At 42.8% G+C, this 8,217-nt stretch overlaps 1 long non-coding RNA gene across 1 annotated transcript; it reads left to right on the forward strand.

The window, feature by feature from the left end:
- The first annotated feature begins 2,087 nt into the window (after positions 1 to 2,087).
- On the forward strand, positions 2,088 to 6,233 carry LOC134220173 (uncharacterized). The gene is made up of 2 exons (XR_009981792.1): positions 2,088 to 5,610; positions 5,784 to 6,233. It is a non-coding gene; the product is annotated as an uncharacterized LOC134220173 (long non-coding RNA).
- The last annotated feature ends 1,984 nt before the right edge of the window (positions 6,234 to 8,217 follow it).

Below are 8,217 nucleotides of genomic sequence, written 5' to 3' on the forward strand. Positions count from 1 at the left end.
TTAAATTGTTGGTCTACGTAGTACGGCAGTGCTGGCAAAATAAACGATTTTTTGCATATGGTTTGAACACTTAATGTTCCAAGCGTTATAACTTTTTTCGTGGACGTTCCAGCAACGTGCCTTCTTCAGCAAAGTTTTTCGGCATCCTTTGGCTTATACTTTAACGCAATGTGCCACATGGTTTACGATGAACTGAAACCTCTAGTAGTAGGAATCCAAAAATATACGTTCTCCCATACTAATTTCCATACAAACTTCAAACGCGATGCGGAAAGCGAGGAAACAACTAATCGGTCCCAAATTCTGCACAGTTGTTCAGGACCCAGAATGGCTTCGAAAAACTATTGATTTGAAAAAATGACCATGACGCCCCACTCTAATGGCTATACAGCTTTTTAATAATTTTGATTTTAAATAAAATGATGTTTTTATTTCCAACCTTCCAGCATTGAAAACAAACTTCAAAAATAAAGATTGCTGACGTCTAATCATCTTTCTCTTTCAAGCGCGTATAGGAAGAATATGATTTGTTCGGCCATAGTCTGAATAAATATAATATAAAAATATAATGAATGGTGGATTGGTAGCTCGCTTGAATGCCAAATTGGTTTATTGGTTGGTTAGTTGATTGATAGTTTGCCTAAATGGTTGATTGATTGCTTTATTGGTTGTTTGATTGGTTGGTCGGCTGGTTAGTTGATTAGTTGTTTTTTCGGTTGCTTGAATGGTTGATTGATTGGTCGATTAGTTGGTTGGTTGATTGATTGATTGGTTGGTTAGTTGATTGGTAGCTTACTCGAATGGTTGGTTGGCTGATTGGTTAGTTGCTTGATTGGAAAATTGGTTATTGGTTGCTTGATTGATTGGAAGTGGGTTAGAAAGATTGTTTAGTTAGTTACTTGATTCGTTTGTTGTTTGGTTGATGGCTGGTTGATTAGTTGCTTGATTGGATAATTGGTATCTTGATTGACGGCCGAAGGTCATTAGGCCGAATGGTCATTAGGCCGAACGGTCATTAGACCGAATGGCCTTTAGGCCGAATTAGCAAAAAGAAACAAGAAGTGAAAAATGAGAAGTGCTTTCTTCACCTTACCCTTTCTTCCTTCTCCCATTTTATGTCTTCCTTCTTTCTTCCTTCTTCTTTCTTCCTTCTTCTTTCTTCCTTCTTCTTTCTTCCTTCTTCCTCATTCCTTCTTCCTTATTCCTTATTCTTTCTTCCTCCTTCATTATTCCCTCTTCCTACTACCTTTTTCCTTCTTCCTTCTTCTTTTTTCTTCCTTCCTTCTTTCCACTTCCTTCTACCTTCTTTCTTCTTCCTGCTTTATTCTTTCTTTTTTCTTCCGTTTTATGTTTTATGTTTATTGTATAGATTCATCTGACATTTAGTGGTTTTCTTCCTTCTTCCTTCTGCATTCTTTCTTCTTCCTTCCCTCATCTTTCTTCTATCTTCCCTTTTACTTCTTCTTTCTTCTTCCTTCCTGCTTCCCTCTTCCTTCTTCCGTCTTCCTTCTTCTGTTTCCTTCTTTTTTCTTTCTCCTTCTTTCTTCCTTATTCCTACTTCCTTCTTCTTTCTTCCTTCTTTCTTCTTCCTTCTTCCTTTTTCCTTTTTCTTTCTTCCTTCTTCCTTCTTCTTCTTCCTTCTTACTTCTTTCTTCTTCTTTCTTCCTTCTTCCTGCTTCCTTCTTCCTTCTTTTTTCTTCCTTCTTTCTTCTTCCTTCTTGCTTCTTCTTTCTTCCTTCTTGCTTCTTCTTTCTTCCTTCTTGCTTATTGCTTCTTCCTTCTTCCGTCTTCCTTCTTCTTTCTTCCTTTTTCCTTCTTCCTTCTCACTTCTTCCTCTTTCTTTCTTTTTATTTCTCCCTCATTGCGCACTACTCACTTACCACTCCCAAATTCTCATTCGGCCTAATGGCCATTCGGCCTAATGACCGTTCGGCCTAATGACCATTCGGCCTAATGACCCAGCATCCTTGATTGATTAGTTGGATGATTGGTAGCTTACTCGAATGGTATCTTGGTTAAATGTTTGATTGGTTGGATGATCGGTTTGTTGCTTAATTGGTGGGCTGGTTGAATGATTAGTTGCTTGATTGGTTAATTGGTTGCTTGAGTGATTAGAAGTGGGCTTGAATGGTTGGTTGCTCGATTGGTTAGCTAATTTGGTTGCTTGGTTAGTTGATTATCCCAAGTAACCATGAAGCTATATATGCTTGTAAAAAACACAGCCCTAAAAGTTGACTTTAAGTGGAAAAAGGCAATAAGACCGAAATAATGGTTCATTACTTTGACATGTTGAAATAAAGCATCAGTAATGCATCGCTGCATTCGTAACGCTGATTTAGAGTATCGTTGTCCGACAGTTGATAAATAAATGCAACTTCACATCGTTAAAACTGATCAAATGCAATTAGCATTTAGCGTGCTGACTTGTGATTTATATATGTGCAATATTGTAATGCTTGGTGTTACTTGGCATAGTAGTTTTATTGATTGGTGAATTGTGAATGCTGAATTCATTGGTTGCTTGATTGGTTAATTAGTTGGTTGATTTATTGATTGCTTGGTTGATTGGTAGCTAGCTTGAAAGGTTGGTTGCTTGATTGGTAGGTTAAAAGATTGATTAGTTACTTTATTGGTTGATTGGTTTTGTTGTTCGTTGCTTGGAAGGTTGATTGGGTAGCTTGATTGATTGCTTGATAGGAATCCTCGAGGGATGCATACGGGAGTGTTTAGCGATGCTGACAGGAATTCACCAGCGATGCCCTCAAGAATCTGCCAGCATTGCGCGCACGATGCCCATAGAAATACACCAATGAAGTCCACAGCAGTCCGCCAGCGATGCCCACAGGATTCCGCCCACGATGCTCACAAGGATCTGCCAGCGATGCCCGCAGGATGCTAACAGGAATTCACTAACGACTAACGATGCCCTCAGAAATTCGCCCGCGATGCCCACAAGAATCCATTAGCGCTGTGAACATGTGTCCGCCATCAATGCCTACAAGAATCTGCCAGCGATGCCCGCAGGATGCTGATAGATATTCACCAACGATGCCTACATGAATTCGCCAACGCTGTGAATAAGAATCCACCAGCAATGCAAACAGGAGTCCGCCAGCGATGCCCACGAAAATCCGCCTGTGATGCCCACAGGAATCCGCGAGGAATCTACCAACGATGCCCACAGGTATTGGTATGGCAGCGGTTCTCAACCTGGGGTACATGTACCCCTGGGGGTACCTTCGTTGGCCCCAGGGGGTACCTCGGACAAGAATGCGTAATGGCGGCTGTATTACAATTCCAATCAAATCTTATTGATGAAGTTTTGATAATTGTATATTTTTTTTATTTCAAAACTATGTTTTGTACATAATATGCATGACGATTAGTAAAACAATGAATTTCTATGCAACATATCTATTCAAGATGTTCGGAAGCCTCTTTTCAAGTGGCTAGAAAGTCGCCTTTCAAGAGGTTCGGAAGTTTCCCTTCAAAATGCTCGGAAGCCTCCCTTCAAGAGGCTCGGAAGCCTCCTTTCAAGTGGCTCGATAGGCTCATTTCAGGAGGCTTGGGAGGCTGCTGTCAAGCGAGTCGAGAGGCTGCTTTCAAGAGGCTTGGAAGCTTCCTTTTAAGAAGCTCGGAATTCTTCTTTCAAGGGAAGATCCATTAATTACGTAACGCGAAAATTGAACATTTTCAACCCCCCCTCCCCCCTATGTCACACTTTTTGTATGAATCATCTGAATCATCTGAATCATCTCTAGGCGTGACGTAATTTGTGGATGCTCCCCAAGGGGCTTGGAAGCGTACTTTCAAAATGCTCAGGAGCCTCCTTTCAAGTGGCTCAAAAGCTGCTTTTAAAAAGGCTCTGAAGGCTCAAGATGCTCGGGAGCATTCATTCAAGATACTTAGAAGCTTACTCTCAAAACAAGCGATGCCTACTTTCAAGAGGCACGGAAGGGTCCTTTCCAAAGGCTCGTAAGCTTCATTCCAAGAGGCTTTTGAGTCTCCTTTCAAGAGGCTTGAAAACTTCCCTACGACGACTTTCAAGAGGCTCAGAAGCATCGTTTTAAGATGCTCAGAATCCTCATTTCAAGAGGATTGGTAGCCTTTTTTCAAGAGGCTCGAAAGCTTCACTTCAAGAAGCACGAAATTTTTCTTCCAAAAGACTTGGAAGCGTACTTTTATATGCTTGGAAGCCACCCTCAAAAGGCTCGAAAGGTGCCTTTCAAGAGGCACGAAAGCTTCCTTTCAAGCGGCTCGTAAGCTTTCCTTCATGAGACACGAAAATCTTCTTTCAAGAGCCTTGGAAGCGTACTTTTAAGGGGCTCATAATCCTGCTTGTAAGTGGCTCGAAAGCTGCTTTCAAGAGGCACTGCAGTCTCTCTTCAAGAGGATCGGAAGCCTCCTATGAAGAGCCTTTTGAAGTCCCTTTTAAAGAGCTCGAGAGCCGTCTTTCAAGAGACCCGGAAGCCTCCCTTCAACAGGCTTGGAAGCCTCCCTTCGAGAGGTTCGAAAGCCTCCTTTCAAGATGCTCGGAAGCCTCTTTTCAAGAGGCTGGGAAGTTTCCGTTGGAGAGGTTCGGAATTATTCTTTAAAAAAAAGCTTGGAAGCATCCTTTCAAAAAGCTCAGAAACCTCATTTTAAGTGGCTCGAAAACCACCTTTCAAGAGGCTCAGAAGCCTTCTTATAATAGGCTTGAAAGCCTCCCTTCAAGATGCTCGGAAGTTTCCAATAGTCAAAAAAGCTTTGCAGGAATCTTGATGTATACATTTACCTTGAATTTGTTTCAGTCAATTTCATGGAGAGTCATATATCCATTTAGTTTTCAGGTTCGTTTTTCATATATCTTATCTACGCCTTTTTCATTTATAGCTAAACAAATTGGGGGTACCTCAATTAATGCAAAAGTTCGAAGGGGTACCTCTCAAGAAAAAGGTTGAGAACCGCTGTGGTATGGTATCGGAGCTGAGCTCATCAAGATGGGCCCGGAAAAGCTAGCCACTTGACTGCTCAAACTGCCGGAGGAGTGGAAGGAAGAGGTTATATACCTCATCCTTAAGAAAGGCGACAAGCTGCAGTTTGAGAACTTTCATGCGATCACTATTCTTAATGCCGCCTACAAAGTGGTATCCCAGATCATCTCATCCCACCATTAGTGAATGAGTTCGTGGGAAGTTATCAAGCCGGTTTCGTAGACGACCGCTCGACAACGGACCAGATCTGTACTGTACGGCAAATCCTTCAAAAATGCCGTGAAAACCAGGTCCCAATCAGGTTCATTAATTTCAAGGCGGCATACTACAGTATAGACCGCTTAGAGCTATGGAAAATTATAGACGAGAACAGCTTCCCTGGGAAGCTTACCAGACTGATCAAAGCAACAGTGGATGGTGTGCAAAACTGTGTGAAGATTTCGGGCGAACACTCCAGTTCTTTCGAATCGCGCCGGATACTAAGACAAGGTGATGGACTGTCATGCGGAGAGCCGGGTGTAACAGCCGGGGTACGATTTTCAACAGATCCAGTTCGCAGATAACATGGACATTGTCGGCCGAACATTTGCAAAGGTGGCCGCCTGCAACGTGAAGCAATAAAAGTTGGACTGGTGTGGTGGTGAATGCGTCAAAGACAAAGTGCATGCTTGTGAGCGGAACCGAGCGCGACAGGGCCCACCTGGGAAGCAGTGTTACGATAGACAAGGATACCTTCGAGGTGGTCGAGGAATTCTTCTACCTCGGATCCTTGCTAACGGCTGATAACAATGTTAGTCGTGAAATACGAAGGCGCATCATCTGTGGAAGTCGGGCCTACTACGGGCTCCAGAAGAAGCTGCGGTCAAAAAAGATTCGCCACCGCACCAAACGGCACTTGGAGTATTCGAGAGACGAGTGCTTAGGACCATCTTTGGCGGTGAAGAATGAACCACGAGCTCGCCCAGCTCTACGGCGAACCCAGTATCCAGAAGGTAGCTAAAGCCGGAAGGGTACGATGGGCAGGGCATTTTGCAAGAATGCCGGACAGCCACCCTGCAAATATGGTGTTCGCTTCCGATCCGGCAGGTACAATACGGCGTGGAGCGCAGCGAGCGAGGTGGGCAGACCAGGTGCAAAACGACTTGGCGAGTGGGGCAATTAGTTATTAGTTCCTGGTTAGAGTACTGTGCCAGACATCTTCTCCTGGGGCAACCAGACGAGCATGCGATTCGGCTCGGGCTTGAAGGAGCAGCTGTCGTCCTTATAAAACGGAAATTAAACAAAAGTTATTTCATTTCTATTGGAAATTTGGAAAATTGCAAAAATACCTACTTACGAAAATAAAAGCGAGAAAATAAACAAGACGCTTGACACAGGTTTGACAAAATAACAAAAATATCGATGCTGTCAGTAATGCACGGTGAGAGAAACATGCGTGATAACTGACAGCGTATTTAGTGTCTTTTCAGTTGTATACCTAGGACTCCTACACACCGATTGAGAATTAAGTGCAACACGAGAAAATTGCGAGTGCCAGATCCCGGTATTAGTCCCTGCCTGCGCCTCGCCCACGTCAGAAACCACCGTGGTCCAACAACAGTCTACGATTTCTGAAACGAAAACGAGCCACTGCTTCGAAGAAATATGCCAACAATAGGCAGCAATACCGAACTCCAAAAATTATAATCGCATACTATACGGTCAAAATATTTTTGCTGAAATATCAGTTGAATGGACGTATGATTACGTATGAAGAATCAAAAAATACCGAGCGGAACTGAGTGTGTACGGAAGCAGAAGTCCCTGAGAAACAATCCCAAAAGTTTTTGGTCATTCGTCAACGAAAAGCGGAAATAGTCCGGCTTACCATCAAGCATGTGTTTGGAAAAGGAGGTGACGACACAAATAAAAGAATTTGTAACCTATTTGCCAAAACAATTTGCCAGTGCATACTCCAGCGCAATTATCAATCCTGATGATATTCCTTGTGATGCAACACGCGAATTTGATGAACAGGACGTTGTAAACGCTATTAATAAGTTGAAACACTCGGGCGCCCCAGGACCAGATGGAATTCCTCCAAACGTTCTTGTTAAATGCTCCTCGGCTATCTGCGGACCGCTAAGATCGATCATCAACAATTCACTTTCGCAAGGTGTTTTTCCCGAGTGCTGGAAGAAATCCATCATGTTCCCCGCTTTCAAGAAGGGGGACAAACGGGATGTTTCGAACTACCGTGGTGTGACCTCACTCAGTGCAGGATCTAAAGTATTTGAAATCCTTATGTGCAATGAACTGTTTCGGGCTGCAAAAATGTACATCTCACCCGACCAACACGGGTTTTACCCGGGCAGATCAACGTCAACAAGTCTCGTTCAGTTCACCTCGATATGCTTGAAATTTATTGAGAAGGGTGTTCAAGTGGATTCTGTGTACACCGACCTAAAATCAGCTTTCGATAGAGTCTATCGTCGTATCCTGCTGGCCAAACTGGATTGTTTAGGGGTAACAACGGACGTCGTCAAATGGCTGGAGTCCTACCTAACTGATCGTCAACTTATCGTCAAGATAGGCACTTCTGAATCTGATTCATTTTGCAACATTTTTTGTTCATTTTTTTTAAACAACCCTGGAGTGCCACAAGGCAGTAATTTAGGCTCACTATTGTTCTTCTTGTTCTTCAATGACGTCTGCTTCGTTGTACCAGAAGGCTGCAGAATAGTGTATGCCGATGACTTTAAAATATACAGTCATCAAGACACACGATGACTGTCGTTTACTACAAACCTGCATCGACCGTTTCGTAAGCTGGTGTAATCGCAACAGTCTGACATTCAGCGTGAAGAAATGCACTCATCTCGTTCTCTAGAAAAAGGTCACCAATTCACTGAGACTACCACATTGGGAGCGAACTACTGGAGAGGACGAACGTCGTAAAAGACCTCAGCATTATGCTCGACTCAAAACTGAACTTCCATTAACATTTTAATTACGTAATTAGTAAGGCGAATAAAAATGTGGATTCATTTTCCGAATTTCTTCAAAATTCCGCAAACCATACTGCCTACGCTAATAAAGACATTAAAAAAAATCAAAGGTCGGTCTTTGGAAATAAGAAAAACCCATCATGCGGCACATTAAACTTCATACTTTTAAAAGTTATGGCATTTTATGGTAGTTGTGTACTTCTAGGGCCATATTTGAACCAATTCAACGGATTTATCGAGTACCGGTCATGCGCAGG

This window comes from Armigeres subalbatus, chromosome 3 (genome assembly GCF_024139115.2).
Source record: "Armigeres subalbatus isolate Guangzhou_Male chromosome 3, GZ_Asu_2, whole genome shotgun sequence".
Lineage (NCBI taxonomy): Eukaryota > Metazoa > Arthropoda > Insecta > Diptera > Culicidae > Armigeres > Armigeres subalbatus.